Source organism: Sminthopsis crassicaudata, chromosome 1, assembly GCF_048593235.1.
Source record: "Sminthopsis crassicaudata isolate SCR6 chromosome 1, ASM4859323v1, whole genome shotgun sequence".
Taxonomy (NCBI): Eukaryota; Metazoa; Chordata; class Mammalia; order Dasyuromorphia; family Dasyuridae; genus Sminthopsis; species Sminthopsis crassicaudata.
The window spans coordinates 232,035,295-232,061,869 of NC_133617.1; the positions used below are offsets into that span (position 1 = coordinate 232,035,295).

The 26,575-nt window shown below is 35.2% G+C and overlaps 1 protein-coding gene across 1 annotated transcript in view; it reads left to right on the top strand.

Annotated features, from left to right (window-relative positions):
* Window positions 1-7,041: 7,041 nt before the first annotated feature.
* YES1 (YES proto-oncogene 1, Src family tyrosine kinase) overlaps window positions 7,042-26,575 on the top strand; it is an 80,203-nt gene continuing 60,669 nt past the window's right edge. The window contains exon 1 of the mRNA XM_074276160.1: window positions 7,042-7,293. The gene's annotated coding sequence lies outside the window, so the exon portion shown is untranslated. The remainder of the gene's footprint in view (window positions 7,294-26,575) is intronic.

Below are 26,575 nucleotides of genomic sequence, written 5' to 3' on the forward strand. Positions count from 1 at the left end.
TTATCTTTTAACATATCACAACTCTTTATATAATTTAAATATTTAAAGTGAACACTAATGAATACTATTTTGCAAATTCAGCTGCAAAAAAATTATATTAGATTTGTATGTTGTTTTACAGAAATTCCACAATTATGACAATTTTTATCTATTTTAAAATTTTAAGTAATTGGTGAAAAAAGTATGATTTCTGGAATTTTTAGAAAAGTTTATTGCCCCCTCCACAAACTTCCTTATGCATGGTTTCTCCCCTTCTCTAAATTTACTTTTAAATAATATTCCTCTCTTGAAATCTTCTTTTCCTTTTGCTTCTTTGAATTTGTACTTTACCTAGTCTTCTGCTTCACTGATAGATCTTCTATTTCCTTTACTGAATCTCTTTTCTTTTTTTGCTGCCATATATTTATTTATTTAAAAAATACCAAACTTCAAGAGATTCTTTACTCATAGCTTCACCTATCAAGTCTATACAAATGACTTATTTTAATTTTAACTTTTTATTAAAGCTTTTTACATTTCAAAAGATATGCATGGATAATTTTTCAATATTAACCCTTTCAAAACCTTGTGTTCAATTTTCCCCTTCTTACCCTCATCCTTTCCCCTAGATAGCAAGTAATCCAATATATGTTATACATGGTAAAAATATAAAAATATACATGGTTAAATCCAATATATGTAAACATATTCATACAATTATCTTGCTGCACAAGAAAAATCAAATGAAAAAAAGAACGAAAATAAAAGGTAAGCAAACAAAAACAAAAAGAGTAAAAATGCTGTGTTTATCCCACAGTACTCTCTCTGGGTTATACAAATAATTTTTAAAACTATACATATTTGAGGCAGCTAGATGGTGCAGTGGATAGAATGCTGGCCCTGAAATCAGGAGGACCTTAATTCAAATTTGGTTTTAGACACTTAATACTTCTTAGCTGTGTGACTCTGGGCAAGTCACTTAACCCCAATTGCCTCAGGGAAAAAAATGGGTCTATTTCAACTATAGTTTTATATACATTTATATAACATAACATATAATTTTAAGAAATAGTGTTTCCTGATCTATATTTTCATACAATCACCTCAAAAGATTCCAAATGGAACCTATCATAATTTACCAAACTATATCATTTATGTCAGTGGTCAGTCTCCCAAGTTAAACAACAATAACAACAACAACACACACACACACACACACACACATACACACACACACACACACACACACACACACACACACAAACACTGATTCTCCTTGATCCCTATTACTTAACCCTTTTTTCTTTCACTGAATATAATTTGGAGTCTCTATCATCCATTAGACTGCTAACCCTATTTGTATAGGCCTTGGTAAACACCAAGTTTTGTAGTTTTATCTTAGATTCTTAGATTCTTCTCCCATCTCCCATACTTTTGCATGACAATACCATGTAAATCTTCCTAAAACATTGCTTTCATCTGGTCATTTCCCTTATTTAAGAGGTTAAAATGATATCTAAATTTCTCTGATTAGCTTCTATGATCTTTCATAATCTGGTTCTATTCTACTTGGTCAAAATTATTTTTTTCTGCTCTCTAAAATGCATCTTTTACTCCAGTCCAGCAATTTGTCTCTATATATGCCATGCTTAATTCATGCTTTTGTCATTTGCTTTGCTTTTCACTTTTCTGCAATGCTCTCTCCTCTTTCATCTTTTTTAAACCCTGGGTCTTTCAAAGCTCTGCTCATATCTTAACTTCTCTTCATGATGCTTTCTCTACTACTTCAGTTATGCCTGACTTCTCCTTTCTATAAACTCATTTTTTGGAGCTAAGTAGGGTAGTAAATATCCTGCTGGATTTGAATTTGGGAAGACCCAAGTGAAAAATGCTTTCTCAGACAGTTACTGTGTGATCTTAAGCAAATCTGGCTTAATCTCTGACTGCCTCAGTTTCTTCACCTTTACAATGGTGTGATTAATAGCAATTATTTCCTAGGGTTGTGAGGATAAAATATTTATGAAATGTTTTGTAAATGTCAAAGCACTATATAAATGCTAATTATATTATTTTGCACTTGAGTCTGTACCATATAATTGTGCATTTGGAGTTTGAAGAGATCCTAGAGATCATCACTTAGTCCAACTTTTTTGTTTTACACAGTTAAGTACCCAAAGTCATACTGGTAGGAATATGATACTTTATTATTTAGAATTATGATATTTTAACTCCAAAGCCATGGCTCTTTTCATTACAACTTAATTGCTGATTCTGTATTTTGTTTTGTTTCCTTATGAAAAGGCCATTATTTAAAATAATTTTGCTATGTTGAGTTTTGTTTTCATTCAGTCTTAGACTTAAAGTTGGAAGGAACCTCAGAATACATCTAATCTAACCCTCTTAATTTACAGATGAGGAAAGATTTTCACTCAAGGAAGTGGAGAAGATTCTCCACTCAGGGAAGTAGAAAATCCAAGGTCACAAAGGTTGTAAGCCAGAGGCAGTGGTCATATTTTAGTTTCATATTGCAAGAATCTGATTCAGGGTTAATTATTCATTGATTGTAAAGGAAGGGTAATAAATGAGCTAAGTAAAGCATAAAAAGAGAAACTAAAACCTGGCTAAAATGGTGATTAAATTTTATTACTGATTATCATTGTTCATGGTACTATTTTAATATTTGTTAAATTGAATTAAGTGTTTTAAAATAAATATGAAATAAATTTTTAAAAAAAGTTACCAATTAGTAGAACGTTATTTTCCCCTTATCTTTCATTAGGATTTTTTTTTCATTTCCTACTTTTCTTTGGACAAAGACTATTTATTACCTTTCAGAAATGTAACTCCACTTCCAAGTAGGAACTACCCAAAAAATTCTTGGGTAGTTGCAGAGTTGGGGGGAAGAAGAGGGGAGGTTGGACCTATTTAGAGAGTTGCCATGGACACTTACAATGATTTCCATGATCAGACAGGTCTTCCTGATATCAACAACCAGCTCAAATCTAATCCCATTTGCCTCAGTTTCCTCATCAGCAAAATGAGCTGAAGAAGAAAATGGCAAACCACTCCAGTTTCCTTGCAAAGAAAATCCCAAATGGATTCACAAAGTGTTGGACATGACTGAAATATGACTGAACAAAATTATCATCTGTACACCCTTGAAAGAGTGCTAGACTAAGTATCAGAAAAGGAATTTTAGTTTATACTCTGAGTAACCATGGGCAAGTTACCTCTGATTCTTAGTTTCCTTTTCCATAAAATGAGGATTTTACCACCTATAATAAGCACCACACAGTTGTATTGTGAGGCTCAAATGAAATAATATACACATGGTACTTTGACGATTTTAGAGCACCCTGTCCCTGTGAAGAATCATGGATTGTTGTCAGAATACCTGAGATTACATGCCACTTTTGCCACTTGTTACCTATATATGCCCCAACCTATCATTTAATTTCTCTAGGTCTTAATTTTCTTATCCAAAAAAGAATGTGGAAACACATGCTTCTAAATCTATGATTCTGTGATAATAATAATTATTATTGTTATTATTATTATTATTATTATACAAAACCATTATTATTATTAGCTATATAACTATAGGTCCAGTTACTTAACTTTGGTGGACCCCAACTTTCCCATCTGTAAAATGTGATGTTCTGTCACAAATCTTGCTATCCTCAAAAGGCTGTTGTGAAATTCAAATGGGATACTAGATCAAAAAATGTTTTTTAAGATGTAAATACAAGTTTTTTACTATCATGGGTTAAAGTTTCAACTACAGGGGGCAGCTAGGTGGTGCAGTAGATAGGGCACCAGCCTTGAATTCAGGAGGACCCGAGTGCAAATCTGGACTCAGACACTTAGCACTTCCTAACTGTGTGACCCTGGACAAGTCACTTAACCCCAGCCTCAGGGGGAAAAAAAAAGTTTCAGCTACAACTATATGGCATAGTGGTTAAGAGTGCCAGTTTTGGAGTTGGGGAAAACTTGAAATAAAATCCCAGCCTCAGATACTTACCAGCTATGTAATCTTGGACAAGTCACTTAACCTGTCTGCCTCAGTTTTCTCATCTGTAAATGGGAATCATACTAGTTCTTATCCCACAGGGTTGTTGCAAGGATCAGAGAATGAGATAATTTGTAAATAACTTTGCAAAAGTTAAAGTGCTGCATAAATGGTGGCGATTATGATGGTGATGATGATGATTTTTAATATAATCCCTTCTTGTTAGAAGTCTTCTAGTGAATTTCTAAGAATTATTAGTCTAGAGAGAATTATTAGTCTAGCTAACTCCAAAACATTTTTTACTTTTAGGAAGTCAAGAATTACAGTTTTTAACTAAATTAAAATATCTTGCACTTTCTTACTCCCTAGTGTATAGAATATACACAAACACAAGCATATCATTTTAATGTTACTATAAAAAGGGAAAGAGATAGGAACCTATCTCTTTGTTTAGTCTTTGTAAACTGATCTGCCAAGGCTTCTTATATCAAACTCAAAAGAAATTTTCTAAGTTATTGTTACACTAGAATTCTTTTGTATTGAATAGGGAGAGGGTCTCAACCAGTAGTTTTGTTGGTATCTGGAAGTCCTAGCTGGGGAGTATCAATCAATGGGGATATCATTTTCTCAGCAATTTAATAGTCTTAGACTACCTAAAGAAGTGTTGTTTATTGAGGCTTGAAAAAAAAATGTATTTATATTTTGTTATTTTTGTTGTAGTAGAATTTGATCTGTTTTTTACTTAGAATTAGGATACTGTTGTACAAAGGTGATGGAAAGACAAAAGGGAGGGGAGGATTGTGGGAGTCAAGGTGAGGGGATAAAAGAAGCCGGAAGAGACACTAATAAATATTGATTAAAAAAAACTTTTGGAACTCTAAAGTGAAACTCTCCATTTTCCAACACCTTGTTAAATCAGGAAGTCATTATTTTTAAATTGTTATGCTTCAGAATAATTTTTAAGCCTTCAGAAGATGGAAAGAATAGAAATTCCCATGAACAAAAAATAAAATTATGCTTTTCTACACAGGATTTTTTGCTCTCATCACATTAGAAATTTAAGTCAAAAAAGCCACTGCTCTCCTGGAATTTATCTTCTAAGATAAATAATATTCAACTCGACCAAATACAGTCTTTTAAAGAAAAACTAAAAACAAGAAATCACACAAATAAAATCGAAAAAAGGGTGGGTGGAGCCTTTAAATCATAAATGTAAAATTCAGGTATTTTATTTTTAGCATTTGTCTTCATTTCTTTTCTGTGTGTCCCTAACATCTATTGCATTCCATAAATCAGTTGAACTGATTTCTTTTTAAATCTTTGAACTTTCTGTCAAAGTTCCTAGAATACAGTCACAATACCACTGATATTTAGTAAAGTTACTGAATATTCTTAACTTCACTTTTCACCAGTACACACAAAGGAAACCAGCCATCCCGAATGATTCTTGATAACTCTGTCCAAGAGGAAATACAAAGAGGAAGTCAATCTGAGAGCTGGACAAGACCGGAATAATTTCACCAGAACAAGACACAATATTCATAGAAGGTCGGAGCTGGAAGAGACCCAGCATGTGTTTGTCAGCTTTTTGTGTGTGTCACGGACCACTTTGACGGTCTGGAGACGCCTGTGAATCCTTTCTCAGAATATTTTCAAATGTATAAAATACACAGGACTACAAAGGAAACCAATGATAATGAAAAGTTTTAAAAGTGCATATATTAACAACAAGCTCACAAACTCCGAGTTCCAGCTTTAGAGTTTCACGGATTCCATCTCCCTCATTCAACAGGGAGGAAACGGAGGCAGTTTCAGTGACTTGACCAGGGACACACAGTTATAGTAAATGCGTACATCAATATTAGAACTCAGTTCTTCTAACTCCCAATTTCTAGCCAATTTCTCCGGACTACGAAAGCTTAAATATGTCCCAGAGAAGTAAAGAGAGAATGGAGTAACCTTGGGCTCAAGCCCTTGCACTCTTCGACTGTGAAATGGGCAGATCTCTGCTCCGGCCCCTTATAGCGGGAATCCCTGCGACCTGTACTATAACCTTGGATGACCTTGGGGGTTTTCAGGACATCTCCAGGAGCCTGCACTTTCCGGGAGCGCCTGGGGAGAATTTAGAACTTCCCGGGCAGGCGGCACGCGGACACGCCATGGAGGGAACCTCGCGCGAGCGCGAAACCCCGGGAAAGGCCGGGCGGGTCGGTCTTGGAGGGGGGGGGGGGGGGAGGCATTCTCTCTGGACTGATTTGCGCGCTGCGGGAGGGCAGACGAGCTCAGGGGAAACGCAGGCCGAGAACGCCGACGATAACGCCCATCTGCCTCATCCGGCTGGGCTGAGAATTTTAGTCTCGTGGACAAAGGATGGAAAAGCTTTGGGCTGAAGCGCAGGATGTTCTGGATGCACTGACTTCCATAAACAAACTCCCTCCACCCACCCCGCCGCGACGCAAACCTCCGGCCCCGAACCACGAAGTCGCCCTCTTAGGGCAAGGGAGGGGCTAATTTAGTCGCCTCCTTAATTTCCCCGCGGCTGCTTAAGTAGTTCGGTCCGTCTCTGTGGGTGCACTAGTGAGGGGCGGGGAAAGGGGGGGGGCCGGAGAAGCGCCTCCTTTGCCTAGGCTCTCTATTCATCCCCCGGGAATCCGCCCGGGACCACGCCGCCATGTTTGATCAGGATGTGTGACACGGTTTTGGCCGAGGCCGAGCCTGGGGGATTGCAGGGTGGGGCTGCCCAACAGCCCCTACCCCCGGGGAGGGAAGAGAGAGGCGCGTGACCCCGGCCGAAGAGAGGGCACTAGTGGGGGGGGTGTCCCCGCGCCGCCGCAGGGGGCCGGAAGGTGGGGGATACGAGAGCAGGGTGGGGAGGTGCGAGTTCCGGTGTCCTCGGGACTTACTCCCTCCCTCCCTCCCTCCCTCGCCCGCGCAGGTAGCCGCAACGGCCGAGGAGGAGGAGAAAGAGGAGGAGGAGGAGGAGGAGGAAGAGGGGCGGGAGGAGAGTAAGAGAGGCGGAGCCGAGCGAGAGGGGAGGAGAGAAGAGGTGGAGAGTGAGAGTCAGGGGTGGGGGGAGCCCGGGAATTCCCTCCTCCGAGAAGTAAGGAGTCTAGGGCTGGTTGCTGCTGCCGTCGACAGGCGCTCACGGAGGTGGAGGAGGCGGTGAGGGCGGCGGAGGGAGAGGGAGGTCCCGCTGCCCGCCCGGATCCCGCGGCTTTCGCCTGCCTCCGTTTTCCCTCCCCTCCACCTTCCAACCGAAGCTGCTCCCACCGCAACCGACACTCATGTGAGCGGGCCGAAAGCAGGTAAGACCTGGCAGTCCCTCCCTCCCCACCTCCCCCCTCCTTGCTGAGCTCCCCAGGAAAGAAGTCGCCCGAGCCCAGAGAGCGCTAGGCCCCAACAGCTCTCGGAGGCCGCCTCCTTCCCCCTCCCCTTGGAAGCTCCCCCTTTCTCGCTTCGGGCTTCGCGTCTGGAAGTTGGGGAGAAACTTATCTCTCCCGGTAGTACCCCTTCCCGGGTCCGGGCTTGGGGGGAGGGGCCGCTCTGCTCTCTGGCCGCTCCCCCGCCGCTCTCCCCTCCCCCAGCGGGTGTGTCTCGCTTCCTTCCAGGTAGACCGGGTCCCCCTCCCTCCGCGGCGCCCGCCAGGTTGGGGCTGAGAGCCTGGTCTCTGGCTGTTAATGCCCTCGGAGCGATGTAACTCTTCAGTCTTCCCCGGGGTCCGGTGCCGCCAACCTTGCTGGGAGGGGAGGGCATTTACGAGGCGCCCCTTCCCAACTTAGGTCCCCAAGCGAGGTCCGGCCAGCGAGGGAAGCCGCGCTCCTGCCTGACTTAGTGCGATCGGGGACCTGTCTGTTGGCTGATGCCTGGTGACAACTGCGCCGGGCTTGGGGCGAGCCTCTCCCTTTACTGGGGTTGATTGAAAACCGCAACATGCAAAAGTTTTCCTTTGTTTTGGGCTGGGGGTTGTCATTCAGGAACCAGTTTTCACCGTGTTGTGGCCACTTCTTAGTGTTCACAGTTATATTTTCATTTCCCAGGGGGAGGTGAAAACTTCATATGTTTTGTTTTCTTTTTGTTCATTGTATCCAGGGTGTGCTTTATGGGAGTGGGGGCGGGTGATGTTTTAAGACGATATTTAGAGATTGTGGGCTTCTCCCCCCCCCCCCCCATTCTCTTTTTAAAGTTTTGGCCCTTTTATGTTCTAATTGATTTGGTTGTATAGAGATCGGAATATAGCGCAGCTTGGTTCTCTGTTGAATGATCATTTATGAATAATTAATGCAAAAAATAAAACTCCACTTGAACACTATTTTTGAATTAATGAATTCAGGATATGAGAAGATAGGTTTCTAACCGTAAATGTAATTCCAAGCCCTTTTGCTTTATGCATTGCTTTGGCTGAATGCCATGGTTTAGGTGGCATTCAGGAGGACTGGAACTGGAACGGGTTTCTATCTCACCTTATGCATAGCCCGGCTTAATGTTCGTTGAATGAATGTATAGTCATAGACACTCATAGGTATTATGATAGTAATGATAGGTAGTATGATGGCTGATATTTCTGTCGGCATTGAAATATGTTACATTAATGCATCTCTCTGGATATTAACTGAAGTTAGAGCGAGAATAAGTATTTTAGTCTGATTTCTTAAGCATTAGGAATGCTTCCTAGATCATCTATAATATTCCCGTACTAAGATTTTCTTATTTATAAGCCAGATTGGTAAAGAAAGTTCAGACACCTGTCGTGTTAAAAGATTCAAGAAAAAGAAATGTTTGTAAAGTTTACTAAATTTTGTTTTTGACCATTACAAAAGGAATTTCTAATTTCTAAACCAATCAACAACCTGGAAAAAGGTTTTCTTTGGATTGATTCTACACCTGTGAAATTTTAGCCCACTTTCCCCCAGGGAAAAAGAGAAGTTGGACCTATAACAAAAGTAGATCTTTGGCCACAATTACCATGATATTATAACACAACTTTTACTTTGCACAGTGTTTTTGCTGACTTCATAAACCACAAATTGACTCCTTTCTGCTCAAAAGTAGACAATTCCTGAAGTGAAATTACAGCTTTGGCTTCTCTTTTGGGGATAGGTCTTATAGCTGAAATCTATACTAGTATAAGATTGAAAGGAGTTTATTAGTTATCTAGCAGAATGAACTCCTTCATATCTGTAATATTTTAAAGGATTTATGCTGAAATAATCTAAAACTAGTATGTTTTAACTGCAACATTAACACCTCACCTTTGGGGGGAAATTTGATTGTTTAGTCTTTCAAAGTATGAGTAATTTTAAACACTAGTATTTCATTAATATATGTGACTTATTACATAATACAAAAAAGTTAATTTAGAACTCATACTGACATCTGTTTCAGTGATTTGTACACATGTTGGTACTCCTAATGGTGAGGGGAAAAGTTGGTTGATATCTCTATGGAAAAGAAGGACCATCTACGCATATTTTTGTATCCACACACATGTGAAATATGTAATTAAGATTGGAAAGTGTTAGGATTACAAGGTGCTAACTCAGGTTGTCTAAACAATTCTCTAGCTCAGAGTTTACACTTTTAAAGGAGTTTACACTTTTAAAAAAGCAAGTTCATTGGTTGAAGGAGTTCCCACAAGCCCATTCTCTGGGAGGATAAAAGAGAAGGGCAGTTGAGAAGGAGATGGTCTAGATTGGGAGAAGAACAAGACTTCCCTAGAGAACTTCAGGGAAGCTCGAGGAGATTCAGAGCCAGGATTCATGAAGAAGAGGATTCCAGATTCTACCTTCGCTCTGGCTGGAGGCTCCAGAAGCCTCCCAAGAAACCTGCTCACAGAGGAAAAGATCTACAAAAAAACTCCTCCCAGAGAAGGATTACAATTAAGAGACGACAGGGCTTTAAAATCTAGTAGTTTTCTTTTTTATTTATTTATTTTTTTATTGTAGCATTTTATTTACAAGATATGTGCATGGGCAATTTTTCAGCATTGACAATTGCAAAACCTTTTGTTCCAACTTTTCCTCTCTTTCCCCCAGATGACAGGTTGACCAGTGTAGTTTTCTTTAAAAAGGAATTCTTTCAAGGATACTCCAAGGACATGAACCAGATTAACACAGGTGTTCCCTTGACAGAAATAAGGAGGTCTTTTTCAATTCTAAGATCCTGTAATGCAATTTTGAGCTGCTGGAATTAGCTATGATCAGTTACTCAACCCTTTTCTATAGCTATTCAATTCATTTATAGTTATTTAAAAGAAAAAGCTCAACAACAACAACAAAAAGTTATGAACTAGTTGAAAAGAGAAAAAATAAACTGATTAAGCTAAAAAAAAAAATGAAATTCTTCCTTATAGATTTAAAGCTGTTCAGAGTATCTAATTCAACCTTTCCACCATCCCAAGAAAACTGTACCAAAGTCAAATTGTTTTATAAGGGAGAAGAGTCAAGATTACATTCTAGGATCCTCTGATTCCAAATCTAGTGTTCTTTTAAATGATCATGAAAGTAAAGGCAAGTTCTCAAAATTTTGTCTTATGTACCTAATACTGTTCAAGTTACTTGTATGTTTAATTTTCTGTAAATAAAAGTATTTATGCCTCTACAACATGTTTTTGAGAACAGAGATGGTGTTTTATTGTCTTATTTTTGTATCTCTTCATTGTAGCCATAACAATATCATATACATAAGAAGTACTTAATCAGTATTTGTTTAATGAAAAATATCTTAACCATAGTTTCTAATTGTTAAACTTTCATTTTCACAGAATACTGTCATTTTTTGAATGAAATTTTTCTTGATGTTTAATAAACTATTGGAGTTAAGGAATTTTCCTTTTTCCATTTTTCTCTTTTAATAGCTTTTTTTGCTTTTCAAAAAGCAAGCATAACTATTATCTGTTTTCCTTTAGTACTAATTTTAAATGTTTATGTATATATTAACATAGGTCTTATACTAATTTTTAAAACGGTGGGTTATATCACAAAAGCAAACAACTGTAGAATGTGGCAACTCCAGAAAATTTGAGAGAAATTCCATTTGGCTATTGATATCTAGGCTGCTTCTAGGAAATTATCAAATTTTGCATATATATATATATATATATATATATATATATATATATATATATATATATATATATATATATGTGTGACATACATAATTCTCAACAGAAAAGAATGGGAATATATGAGAGCTATATGGGTGGTATGGTTGTCAAATTCTCATGTCTTCCAAATGAGATTATTTCATGTGAGCAAGGTTGCTGTTTGGGACTTATTTAATGACTTCTTATAATAGAAAATGTAAATAAATGGTTTACTAAATCTAGTACTCTTTTTATTATTATTATTATTATTATTATTATTATTATTATATCTTTTTATTTACAAGCCATATGCATGGGTAATTTTTTCAGCATTGACCTTTGCAAAACCTTCTGTTCCAACTTTTCCCCTCCTTCCCCCCACCCCTCCACTAGATGACAGGTAGACCAATACATGTTAAATATGTTAAAGTATATGTTAAATGCAATATATGTATACATATTTATACAGTTATCTTGCTGCACGAGAAAAATCGGATTTAGAAATAAGGTAAAAATAACCTGAGAAGGAAAACAAAAATGCAAGCAATCAATAACAGAAGGAATGGAAATGCTATGTTGTGGTCCACACTCATTTCCCAGTGCTGGGTGTAGCTGGTTCTCTTCATTATTGAACAATTGGAATTGTAAATCTAGTACTCTTAACTATATTTATATTACTTTATTGATTTCATATCAATTCATACTTGAAAAAATCAATCTATTCATAATTTGGACATAATTCAAATCTTTAAAATAACCAAATTAATTTGTTTTGTATATATACCTAGTATTTGCCCCCTCATATGTAATGTATTTTATCCTTCTTAGCATGGAGAGACCATGTATATTTTATTTCATTTGTATAGTGCACAACACCATTTTCTTTGGAATGTTGGTCTTTAGCATTATACTTATCCTTCATTCATGTAGATTTGAAATTTTGAGTTTGCAGAATTTATAAATAGCGTCATAAATAAATTGTAGCTGAACTATAGAATTCCATTGCTGTAAGGGCCATTTGCCTCTCTCCCTCCTAGATTCACTTGAATTTAAGGGGCTGAGCAAATGATCCTATGCTTCCATCCCTTCCCTATTTCTTTTCTTCTTTGGAAGGTTTTTTTGCTTTTTTGCTTTTTTTTTAGTCTTTGACTTTCAGTTAATTTGTCTGTGTCATTTTTGCATTGTGTATCAAATTTGAAGCATGTATTATTTACCCCTTTTTCCCTGTCAGCTGCTCTAGGATTGGAGGTCTGCGTTTCAACTGCAGCTGCTGGGTGACTGTGACATTATCTACCTTCTGATATAGCTCAAAGGGAGAGTTAACCAAAGAAGCTTTAAAAGAAGCAGAAAGGAAAAGAAAATAACTAGTGTTGGAGCTAGTATTGTTTTAATTTTTGTATGCCAGAAAACTTTAGTTACAAAGTCAGTGCTGCTGCGTTAGGATATCAAATTTATTTTTTAGATTAATTTTTTATAATCTAACAAACAAGAACATTTCACCATACAAAGACTAGAAAGTAAGATTCTATATGAAAACCAAACTTGTGTTAAGAAGTTACATTAAATTTGTAGTAATGGTATGAATGGATCTCATTGTTCTGTTCACTTCTCTTTGCATACAAGTCTTCAATGGTTTCTCTGAATCCATTTTTTTTTTTAATAGAACAATATTCGATTACATTCATTTACCATAATTTATTCTTCTATTTCCCACTTGATGGGCATCCACTTTTTCCAGGGCTTTGTAACATAAAAGGTGTTGCTGCTTGCAAAAGTATTTTTGTGCTTATGGACTTCTTTTTTCCCCAAAAAACCCTAATGGTTTTGACTTTTTGAAATACATACCTTGTAATGGTATTCTTGGGTCAAGGATTAGCCACAAGTTACTTCTTTGGATTAGTTACCAAATTACTTTCCAAAATGATTGGAATTCAATAATTCTATCCGTAGTGTATCTCTCCTTCCACTAGACTTGGAGCTATTGCCCTTTTCTTTTGTTATTTTTGCCCAACATGGGTAAGAGCTATAGGACCTCAAGGTCATTTTTAATTAGCATTTCCCTTATCAATGATTTAGAAAAATAATTAAACTTTTGGATTATAGGGTGAGAAAGATGCCTGTGGGATGCATGGGATGCACAAGTAAATTGAATATTGAGGCTTAGTTGTAAAATGACTCATGGATCATTCCTAATACTCTTTTTCTCCCCTTCCCCTCAACCTCCTATTCAAACATTCTTATTTCTTTCTGGTTAAAATGTATGCTTCAAGTTAGATTTTTAACTATAATTTCTTTGTTTTCTGACTCCCATTCTTGGGAACACACTCCCTTCTTACTGAAATGACTAGTTTTTAGGTTTCCTTCTTGTTAGTGATGGTCTTTTTGGTGAGGCAATTGGGGTTAAGTGATTTGTCCAGGGTCACATAGCTAGTAAGTATTAAGTGTCTTGAGGCCAGATTTGAAGTAGGTCTTCTTTTTGAAGACTCTGTGGAATGCAGAGTTATTGGAATACAGAAAAATATTAGAATGTCTATTTCTGTTTATTTTTAATATACAGATTGACACTCCTCCTTTTCAGTCTCTTTCAGCACTTTAAAGTATTGCAATTTGCACGTGCCTAGCAAGGAAATTTGTGGGTTATGTTCTTAAATTTTAACATGATTAATGCTGAAAAAAATGTATACATGGCCTAAAAAGATAAGTACAAAGAAGTTGTGGATTAAGGATAATATTAATCATGAGGTTAAAAAAAAATCTGGCAAGAAAGCAGCCAAAAAAGTTTAAAATATTTAAAAACTAAATTTTTCATGTTACCAATAAAAGCTCATATCTTTTCTCTTGAGTTGGCCAGTAACTTAGGAAGGTATTTTAGTTCCAGGTTCCATATCTAACATAAAATGGCTGTGTGACCCTAGACCAGTCCTTTAGCTAGCCTCCCAGTGCTTTAACCATTTCTCTAAGACTATAAATTGGAAAGAAGGATACTTTCTGCATTGGTAGAGCATGTTCTAATCTAGGTGCATTGGTAGAGCAAGTTCCTTATATAGAAGCTCCCCAGTAGAAGTCACAGGTTCTTCACCCCCTTCCTCCCCCCAAAAAAAATCTGTACACTTTTTTTTTTTTTTAAATGTAAAAAGAACTTTCTAATCTATATGAAAATCTTCCAGGTGAACAGTTTAAGTGTCTTTTGAACTCCTTTGCTAAAAATATAAATATACATCTTCCACTTGTAGTTTGCAAATACTACAATTGATTGACTTCAAGAACTGTAACAACACACAGGCCAAATTGAAACAAACCTTTGCAGGATTGATGGATAAATTTGGGATTCTTAAATTTGGAACTATAGATGTTGAATAAGTATTTTTTGAAACTTTTTGATAATCTTGCAGAATGACTGAACACAGTTTGTAAACTGACAAAAAACAAACTGAACTTAGAATCAGACTTTTGAATTCTGTATCATAAACCAAGATTTAAAAAAATCAAATATTTAATCATAATTGCTTTCACTAAAATATATGTGCCTATTGGAATGAAAATAAAAATTAAGACAAATATTTGCCTTACTGTAAAAAAAGTTTTAAAATGGACTTTTAGTCCATTCTTTGTTAATTTTCTTTGTGTAAGTTTCATGACTAATTTATATATAATTGTTAGTAATACAGTACAATTGATTGTATACTAGTATATTTATATAATTTATAAATACATGAATGTGTATCAGGCGTGTACTTGTAAATTTTTTTATTGCAGTGCTTGAATTAAATTTGGAGTCTGGTAACTTGTTGCTTTGCTATATGGACTCCACAAAGTTCAGAGATCAGAATTCTAATAGATAATTTTTCCCAACCTCATCCGAAAATTGGAATTCTCCAACAGATAGTTCCATTGCCCATCCTAATATAAATTCCAGCTCTCCTATATCCAAATGTTCAAACTCTCTGACCATAGCCTTTCCCTTCTCTTTACTCTCACACACTCCCAAGGAGCAGTAAAGACTTTTACTAATTTATTGTAAATAATGAAGTAATGATAGTAGTATCTTTTCCAATGTTCTTAATTTTGACAACATTGTTAAATTTTACATATTGTCAGAAGAGAAAAACTTGTATACCAATATATAGTAAAGATAATTATAATTCAGCTAATAGAATGTAAGCTTCTTTAGAACAGTAATTTTGGAGTTTTTGCATTCTTGCTAGGCACTGAAAATATGCATTCTAAATTCCTTATTAAGCCCTTTTAAGGGCTTAATAAATACTCTTCAGTTAAAACTGGGATTAGAGGAAATGGTCATCATATCCTTATGGAGTGATACTATTTGACCAATTCCAGACTCTGCCATTGAAAAACTGATACTTCTGAGATGATACTAGTATTAATATTTTAACTGTAGCATCCTTGGTGTGTGTGAATGTACTAAGTCAACTTAATTATTATCAGTTCAACTTGTTTTTCTTCTTAAAACTTTTTCCTACTGTAATCTTCTATACATATCACAACTCTTTTGGTTAAATCTATCCAAAGAGAGTGACCATTTAAGTTTGAAGCTAGAGCTAGTAGTGTTGAGAGGGGAGTGATATTGATTCTGTTAGACTCGAAAAGAAGAGTGGAAATAGATGATAGATATGTCACACTTGTTGGTGTGGTACATTGACATCAATACAAGTGCGTTGATATTGATGCCTCATAGGCATGTTTTATGTATGCCTTTTATGATAATGACTTTTTAGACTAAGCATGATATTTAAATTTTAGGATAGACAAGTATTGTTTTTATGGACTATGTAAATATGAAAGATTATCTAGGTTTGTATAGAATGAATTGGCAAAACATTTTGAGACTTTGGGGAGTTGTGAATCTAGGAACCATTTTATTGGTATATGGAAATCCAACCTTAAAAATCAGTGTGGTTCAAGTGAAGGGAATCTTTACTCAGGACTCCTTTTGCTTCTTCTCTCCCCTTAGTTTTTTTTTTTTTTTTTTTTTTTTTTTTTTTTCTTCTTTGTCCTGGTAAAAAGTATAAAAGCAAAAGCATTGGAATATAAACTTTATTTGATAATATTAAAGTTTGCCAGTACATTAATAATAATAAAGACCCATATCTTTTATGAAAAGAAATGTTTTTAAGATGGGAGAAGAAAGTTTTTCTGATTTTCTTGTTGAAGTAGCATGTAATTATTCACAGGATCTGTCTAGTGGGAAGATTAAAGGGGAGTGGAATGGAGTAGGTAAAAACAAAGTCCTGGGAGAATGGATTGTTGACAGAAACCTCATAAGATGCATTTTCTACTAATATACATAACAATTTGTTTTAAATATCTGCTGTTTTTAAAGCTGCACTATGGAGATCAGTTTTTAGGAAAAACAAACAAAAAAACTAGTATTACTTTCATCATAAGCATCAGTAATTTTTATTGGGTAAGGATGCTTTACTATGAAAATAGATTCTTATAAATGTCTTAAAGGAACATTACTGATTTCTGACTTTCTCAGGAATGACATAGTATTTTTGAAGAGAAACTAAAATTTTAATATTTTTCCCCTCATGATCATCTGTTATAAATAGAAATATTTAAAAGTAGAAAGAAGCAATATTGATGTAAATAGAGGTGAGACTTGGGCTCAGCTTTGTAACTCCAGCTGGCCTCACTTTGTAAAATATTCACAGGTTCCTTCCATCTTTGAAATTCTGTAGTTTTCTGTCATTTTTTCCTGAATCATACTAATGTGTAGTTAGGGAAGATCTTCAGAAATTTCAGATTCTGTCTAAATTAGCCAGAAAATACTCATTGTCTTATCAGATCTAAAAATTAGATTTCAAATGAGTCAGAATTATAATTAAGAACGTTGATCCAGAAACTTGGCACTGAACTTTTTTAGGCTGGACTTAAGTTTTGCGGGGGCTAGACTAAATTCTGTAGATTAAATAAATGTTTTGGTAAGTATCAATAGTTTATATGGTATAATGGAAAGGTAACAATTTTTGGTGGAGTTGTATATTGGTTTCAGCTTTTCTAGAAAGCAGTTTATAATTAGACAAAGAAATTCCATTACCATGAATATATGGTAAGAACAAAATAATTTACGAACCTTATTCTCATATGCCAAAACATTTTGTACCAGCAAAAGACTAGAAACAAATTTAGATACATGTCGCTTATGGAATTGCTAAACAAATTGTGATTCCTAAATATAATATGGAATACAATGCTGTAAGAAATTATGAATTATGATGAATATAGAGAAACATGAGAATTTATACAAACACAATTTGAAGTAAATGCTGTTAAGCTATACATAATGACTCCAAAAATGCAAATGAAAAGCATAAAATGATGCTTTGAATTTATAATTACAAAGTTTGGTCACAAGAGATTTGAGGAAGCACCTAATTCATTTCTTTGAAAAGAAACAGAATGATGGGCATAGAACACTATATTTTAGTCAGGATTTTTTTGTTTTGTTTTTGATAGGTAGTTTTGCTATGCTGAATTTTTACTTCCTTTAAAAAAAAATCTATTAAATAAGAAATGGCTCTTTGAAAGGCAGTACAATAGAAAGTAAGAATAAAAAAGGTAAAAAAAATTTCAAAAGTTTGGAAAAATTAATAAATTTGTTTATATTCAATTCTGAGGGATTATTATAAAATCTGTATATATTTCAATAAACATTAAAGCTATTTCCTTTTTTCTCCCTCAGCAAAATGAGAAGTGAGCTTTAGTGTATGGAAGCATTTCTACTCTGCAGATTATTTTGTGGGGGCGGAGCAGAGGACCTAAATATTTACAAATACTGTCAAATTAATATGCATTTCCAAACACTACTGAGATGTTCTAAAATCCTTTTACATAAGAATTGCCCACAGATATTAGAAGAGCTTCATTTACTTCATTTTAGGAAAATTATGGTGAAGAAAAAATGTGTGTAATACCCATTGGACTCGAGATATTTTCCTGAGAGAGTTTGCCTCTTAAGGTCAGAAATTGGAACTGGTCATGGAATTGTGAATATTTTTTTCCTTTTTCCTATGTACCCAGTATTATGGTAGGTGCTGTAGGAATTATAGAAAGTATAAGAATCTGTGTATTCTATAGTATCCATAGGTGCTTGAACAAATGCCCAGAAGAAGCAATCAAACTTCATGATTATAACTTATTGACAGGCAGTAAAATAAAAAATGAGATGCTAGAGCCAGATACCTATTTAATATTTCAATCAAAAATATTGTGTACTCTCACTAATTCAGATTATGATTTTCCTAAGCCTTAGATAGTTTTATAAGATTTTGTAGATCTCAAAAATGACATCTGATAACTAGCCTTTTGACTCTTTAAAAGTTTTTTAAAACTTGACTAGCCTGGCACTTTTATAATAGGCACCACATACTCCATTGCCAGGCTTGTATTTGAAACCTTTTTCAGTAGTATCAAAGCATGTTTCATTGACATAGTCTTTGTGAACCCAAGCCATTTCCATACTATGCTATAAGGCATCATCAAAGCAGGACTATAAAGTATAAAATAAAATGACCAATTGTAGAATCTGAGAGTTGGAAAGGATCCTCAAGGCATTCTAGTTTATCTCTTACAAGAAAGAAATCTCCACTGTGTCATGCTTGACAAGTGATCATTTCTACTCTCCTTGAAGACCTCTAGGAAGAAGGGGAAACTCATTACCTCCTTAGATATTCCATTCCATTTTTGACTGGTCTAATTAGGATTTTTTTTTTTTAATCATAAAGCCTAAATTTAATTCTTTGCAACTCTCACTCATTGCTGCTTGTTTTCTACCCTTTGGGGTCTGATCCTTTCTCTCTGCTGACAGCCTTTCAGATTCTTGAAGATAAATATGTTTTGCCTGAATCTTCTGATCTTATTACTATCCTTCGTTCTTCCGACCAATCTTCACATCATGAATTCAAGACTCTTGACCTTTATGTTTTTCTTTCTCTGGACATTCAAAAAGTTTTGCCCAATATGCCTTGGGTCTTTTAATTCAGGTAGGTATTCAATATCTATTATAGATAACATCTTTTATAAAATTAATAAAGCCCTATAAAACATAAAAATAAAGTAGAGTGAATTCTTAGAGAGCTTCAACCTGAACCTTTGCAACTTTTCCAGTTTTCTTACACCTTACTTCCCCCTGCTTGTCATCTAGTGTCAGCTGGTTTCCTTGTTGTTCACCACACAAAATATTCTTGTCATCTTGTGACTGAGCATTTTCATTGGTTGTCCTCAATGCCTCCATGTTCTTCCTTTTATTTACCTCATAGTTTCCTTCAAGGGCCAAAGTTCACACTTTTCTAGAAGCCTTTCTCAATCCTCTTTAATTCTAGTGCCTTCCTTCTATTGATTATCTCTAATTATCTTGTGTATGTCTTGTCTGTGTAGAGTTGTTTGCATGTTGTCTCCCCTGTAATCTGTAAGCTCCTTGAGAACAGGCTAACATCTGCTGCTTGGTAAATATTTATTGAATGACAAATGTTTCCTGACAAATGTCAGAATTTTTACATGAATTTACAGAAGGTTAGATTTTCCAGATGTTCAACATTTTTAAGAAAAGTATTTTGGGTATAATATCCTTATTCTTTTATTTATTTATTTAAGCTTTTTATTTTTGAAACATATGCATAGATAATTTTCAACATTCACCCTTGCAAAATCTTGTGTTCCAAATTTTTTCTCTTCCTTCTCCCAACCTTGTCCCCTAGATGGCAAGTAATTCAATATATGATAAATATGTACAATTCTTCAATTCATATTTCTACAATTATCGTGCTGCACAAGAAATATCAGATCAAAAAAGAAAAAAAAATTAGAAAGAAAGCAAAATATTATGTTATGATCCACACTCAGTATCCACAATCCTCTCTCTGGGTATAGATGTCTCTCTTCATCATAAGATCATTGGAACTGATCTTGAATCATCTGTTGAAAAGAGCTACATTCATCAGAATTTATCTTCGTATAATCTTGCTGCTGCCATGGACAATGATCCTGGTTCTACTCACTTCACTTAGCACCCAGTCTTCTGTAAAATCATCCTGCTGATCGTTTCTTAGATAATTCCATAACATTCATATAATAGCTTATTCAACCATTCCCCAACTGGTGGCATCCACTCAGTTTCCAGTATCTTGCCACTGTAAAAAGGACTGCCATAAACATTTTTTTGCACATGTGGGTCCTTTTCCCTTTTTTATGATCTTTTTGGGATATACATTCTTCTCTTAATCACCCAAGCTTCCTTCAAGACTTTGCTGAGATCCCAACTAGAGGTGGGGGGGGGGAGAGAGCAGGGCTGGAATGAAGAAAGGCAAGGTTAGGCAGTTCTTGTTCCCATATTTCCCTCTTCCCTCATTCCCTCAAACTATTAATATCTTCCCTTTTCAGTGTGTCTTTTATTTATTCTTAGGTAATTCACATCTACATAGTTTACATGTTGTTTTTCCATGAGAAGGTAAAATCCTTGAGAGCCAGTACTTTTGTATTTTTTTATCCCCAGTGCTTAAATTCTATGCCTGGCTTTCTTAAATTATTAGAAGTTTTGTAAGCTTTAATTGTTTAAAACTGAGTTATCGAACATAATCTGCAATATTCTGGGGCCTGAATCAGGTTATAATTGGGAAATGTTTTACAAGTAAAAGTATGGGGAAACAATGTTAATATTTTCTAAGTCAATATTCAGCCTATAGGGATCCTTATGTACTATTTAGTGGCCTGGTTTCTATTTGAGTTTTGACATCACTATTTTTATTATTTTTATCAGGTCCGTGGGTGAAGTATTTTAATTTACCTAGTAAATTATTCAAATAATTCAAGAATTTCTTGAATTCTTCTAGGTATCTTCTATGCACAAAACACTTTTAGGTATGTGCTGAATAAGTTAGGAAGCTTAAGTTCAATTCAATAAACACTTTACACATTTTATATTTTACTGGGAAAAAAAAAGAATTAAAAAAAAAAAAAAAAAGAAAAGCAAAACAAAAGAGAACGTTGTCATGTGCCCAATAGCCCATTAGGGTTTTCAGAACTATGGGCCCTCCTCTTTCCTTTAATGTCTGTGTCTTAATTTTTCTCTGCACATTATTTGTATAACATTATTATTTTTCTTTATTCTGCCCCAATCTTTTTGTTGAGTTACCCAATTGCTGATGTCATTTTAAGCCTATAGTATACATTGCCATGTAAGAAACATATAAACAATTTAAAATTCCATGTTAAATTCTATGAAAGTGATCTTTGATATTGGCTCTTAAATATTATATTTTCTATTGAGTTCAGGTTTGATTGAAAGTTCTAAAATTAGGCAAATTCATTGAATGTTCTTTTTTTTTCATTCAATATTATAGACAATTTTGCTAGACATGATATTTTTTTTCTGCGGACCTAGTTCTTTTGATTGACACTATATATAATTCTAGGTTCTGTGGGTTTTTTTTTTTTTTTTTAATTGTGGCTGGTATGATAAATCCTGTATAATTCTAATCGTAGCTTCCATCCAGCATATTTGAATTTTTTTTTCTTGTTTCTTGCAAATTTTTCTCTTTGATCTGGGGGTTTTGAAGTTTGTAAATAATATTCCTGTGTGTTTTCCACAAAGGATCTCTTTGATGTGTGTATTTGTTTTCTACTTTCCTCACATGTTCTATCAATCCAGGGCATTTTTCTTGTATTATTTCTTGCATTATTGTGTCAAGGTTCTTTCAAGTAGTCCAATTATTCTTATATTGTCTCTCCAGATCTGTTCATTTTTCTTAGATGTCACGTAGAACAGCTAGAAGGCATAGTGGTAGATTCCAGTTCAAACGCAGCCTCATTTAACACTTTCTAGCTATGTGACCCTGGGCAAGTCACTTAAGATAAAAAATAAACATGTTTCATATTCTATTCTATTTTCCATTCTTTATATTCTGTTTTGTTATTTCTTGGCCTTTTACAGCTTCACTGGCTTCCCCTTTTCCAGTTCTAATTTTCAGAGAGTTTATTTTTGTCTCTTAAGATTCTGTATCTCCTTGTCTAGTTGGATAACTTTTTCATCATCTTGTTTTTCTTGTATGATTTTTAGTTTTAGTTTTAGATTTTCCTCAATGTCTCTCATTTGGTTTTTAAATTCTTTTTTTGAGTTCTTCTATAAATTCTCTTTTTCCCTTGGTAAGTTTCTATGGTTGTGTTCTTCTTTGCTAATACATTTCTTTATTTCTTTTTTTAATGAAGAATTAGAGAAGTATTAGTGTAAGTACCTCTAATCGTGTGTGTGTGTGTGTGTGTGTGTGTGTGTGTGTGTGTGTGTGTGTGTGTGTGTGTGTGTGTGTAACCTCTAACTTTAGCTCTGCACTCTGACTTGGAACTCGAAACCAAGAGCTTCCCACAGCCAGCATGCCTCACTACCTCTGCTCCTCTGCTCCTCTGCTCCTCTGCATTCACTCCATGTGGTGTTCCTATTCAGTTGAGGTTCACCCACTCTTCCCAAACTCAGAATCCAGACTCGATGCACTGTCCAGGAGATGAAAATCTCTGGTTCTTGCTGAGGTTCCTCTCAAGCCCAGCCAGCTCCAGAACTCCTCACTTGGTGTTTCTATGGAGCTAGCCTGGAGGTTTTTGCACTTTACAGTATCTCCGGCTTAGGCTCTTTGGCTCTTTTTGGGTTGTACCAGACCCGTTTTGTCCCAAGTCTAATTTTTCACCAGTCTGTTTCTCCTGAGGCACAAATTTGTTTTATTTGTGGGGGAAGTCTGGAAAGCTTGAAATTTACTGACCTATTCCGCATATTCCCAGAATCCTCTCCTTCAATAAGTACTTTTAAACCATTTTACTGTATGTAAGATACTGTGCCAAGCCCTAGTAATATAAATTAAAAAAAGACAATTTCTGCCTTTTAGGAACTTACTGGAAAAGACCAACACACAAAGGGAAGCTAAGGGGGCTGCCGGGGATTCAGGGACACTAGCTAGGATCCCCTCACAGAGGCATTTTATTAGTGAAGCTGAAACCAACCAGAGCTTCAAATGGAAAGTAAAGTGAATTGGAATCCAAATCCTCCCCTATCTAAAGGAAATTATAAGAAACATTTGTAAACAGTTACTCTTTGCAAGGTGGATTACTTTGTATAGATTATTTAAAGACACATACATACACACACACAAAGAATACTTGTCCTTAGGGAGCTTACATTTCATGGGTGAGGTGACACATAGAGCATGCCTACTGATAAGTATAATCTGAGCTGTAATATGAGCAGTTAGTTGACAGCTGGGAATACTTCATGGAAGAGATGAAATTTAAACTGAACTTTTACTAAGGAGATGTATTTGATAGATCCATTTGAGAAAGGAGCACATTCCACACCTAAGGAATTCACTATAAGAGGAGATAAAATTTTGAGTTTAGGGAATCAACTAATAGTGTAGTTTCATTGGAAGATATTTTGGTGTGCACTTTCTTTAAGATGAATTCAAGGTAGGGTTTTAATTGTGTTCTCTGGGGAAATAAGTAAATTTTACAAATTATAAACTTCAGAATCAGGTAACTTTTCTGATTTACTTTTGTTTAGCTACTATTCCTAACACAGAGCTTTTCTGGCAGTAGAAATTTAATAGTTTGTTAATTTGAATTATTGATTCAAATAGTGTTCTAGATTTAGAGTTGGAAGGAACTGAAGAGATCCATCTAATTTTAGCCCCTTGTTTTGAGAAATGAGGTTGAGGCTCAGTGAGGTGTGAAGCAAATTGCCCAGTGTAGGGTAGTTCTACAGGTAGGGTAGTTCTACAGGTAGTGAAAGTTGAATCAGACTCTAATGCAATGTTTTTTTTTCCCTGAACCATTTTGTTGCCATCAATTTATGTTTGGATTTGTATGTCATAGACTTTTCTTTCTATATATTTTGCCAACAGCATAAAACTATTACTAAGTTTATTGACTTTTTATAACCCTAAGAATTTAGCTTTCCTTTTATAGAGATTTACTACATATATTTAGATATTTTCCAGTCAGGGGAATTTCAAGTAATTCACCCTCCTGGTGGCAGAATTGATTTTGGAGGACAACTATGTACACAATTTTCCAGCCTGCCTGGTTCAATGGCAGAGTTTTCATTGCTTGTTGTACTCTTTTCCCCTTCTTCCCCCTCCCCCACCTTTTCTTCCCTTTCTTTTTTCCTCCCTTTCCCTTTTCTTCAATTCCCCCTTCTCTCTCTCTCTCTCTCTCTCTCTCTCTCTCTCTCTCTCTCTCTCTCTCTCCCTCCCTCCCTCCCTCTCCCTCTCCCTCTCCCTCTCCCTCTCCCTCTCCCTTTCCCTCTCTCCCTCCCTCCCTCCCTCTCCCTCTCCCTCTCCCTTTCCCTCTCTCCTCTCTCTCTCTCTCTCTCTCTCTCTCTCTCTCTCTCTCTCTCTCTCTCTCTCTCTCTCTCTCTCTCTCTCTCTCTCTCTCTCTCTCTCTCTCTCTCTTCATCTCCTCACTCCTTTCTTCACTAAAAGGAAGGAAGGAAATAAATATAATTTATATGGTGCCTAGTCTGTTTCAAATACTCAGTTTTTACTGATATTACCTCATTTGATAATTGAAGTACCAGGGTGGGATCTAGGATGTTACTGTAATTGTGGTTAGAATGCCAAATGTTTAGTAATAAATTATTTTGTCTGAGACACTATTATAATAAATTATGATAATTTATATATTTTATTATATTATTATATATGTATAGCCTACTGGTTAAGCTCACTGCCATGTCTCTCCCTGCTCCAGCCCATCTTCAGCTTAGCTTTCAAATTGAACTTCCTAAAGCACAAGATTGAACTTATCCTCTTGCCCTATTCAATCCACTTCTTTGGCTTCTTATTACTTTTCAGGATGAAATCTAAAATCTTTTGGCATTCAAAACCTTTCTAAACCTACTTGTCCTTATTTCTCCCTTCATTTCAGTAACATTGGCTGCCTTGCTTGTTCCTGGAACAAGGAACACTCCCATCTCAAGACATGTTCATCTCACTTCTGTATTTTTTAAGATTCTGGGCCTTTCCACTTACCTTGAAGCTGAACTTTGTTTTCTATGTCATTATCCCCAATTGGACTGTGAGCTCCTTATAAGCAGGAGAGTATCTTGTTTTTTTCTCTTTATGTCTTAAGTGCTTAGCAGTATTTGGCAGTAGTAAATGCTTTTAAAATATTTTTTCATTTATTCATTCAATTCCCAAGATAAATAATTACAGAAAGCAAACTACATTAAAATTCTGACAATAGATCAGTTTATTTGAAAAAAAAAAATTTAAACATTTTAGCTGTATTTTTATTTTTTTGATATTTTTTGTTCTGAGGCAATTAGGGATAAGTGACTTGCCCCCGACACACAGCTAATAAGTGTTCTGACTTCACAACTGATGCTCTATCTATTGGGCCACTTAGCTGCATCAAACATTTTAGCTTTAAAAGGGAGAAGACTGTTGATTGTGGCTGGCTGTAATTTTTTCAGTTCATCTAAATAGCAATACTTTTGTTATTATTTTAGATAGTTTTTTTTTTTTTTAAAGAGAACCAATTTATTTTGTTGCCATCTTATTAATATCAAAGGATACATAAAAAATAAGTTCTTGTTTTCTAGAAGTGAAGGATAAACAGTCAAAATTCTGTGTCTCGACGACGAACTAATACATTCAAAATAACAAAATAATAATGAATGTTTATTCTGTTGCTTCATTTTTTGGTGAAAATTGTTTTTCATTTCCAAATAATTTCATGTGGACATAAAAATAAATAAGATGGAAGAATCAATTATCACCCTTTCTTTAGTGAACTCCTACTTATCTACAGTTATAAAAAGTATAGCTATTAAGAAGCTTTTCCTAAAGAAAGCTAAAATTCTTGTTTCTTAAAGAAAATCTTTGCCAAATTTTGAAATAAACTTAATTGATCATTACAAAAAATCTAGAATATAAAAACCATTATATAATGATGACATCTTTAAAATTTTTGTCTCCAAAATGAAGTTATTTTTAAATTACAAATGCAAAAGACTTAAGTGTCACCTACATATTGTTATTATTAAACATGTGTAATATTTATCAAATTAAGTGCAATTTAAGTCTAATTCTATTAGACTTAAGTATTGGAAAATATAGCAAGCAGAGCAAAGTAACTATGGTTAGTTAACTCATTTTAGAATAAATATTGATAAATGTAATTTTTTCTGCAAAAAGTTAAAAGATTTTATTTCTTATTGTTTTAGTAGAGTTTAGAAGTATTCAGTTTCATAAATTGTGTTTTTTTTTTTAAATTGAAAATGTTGTTCTTTTACACATTGCTAAAGAAACATTGCTTACCCTTTCTGCCATGCAATCAGCATTTTTCTCCTTTGAAGAGAAAAAAAAAAAAGTCAAACTATATACCTTCTTTTATATTGGCACCCATCTATGCAATTGTACATTTTATTTTCTTTGTCTTTTCCTTTTGAAAATGGGAGTAGAGATAAAAATAAGATTATCCTTAAGGTGCTTCAGCTTATTAAG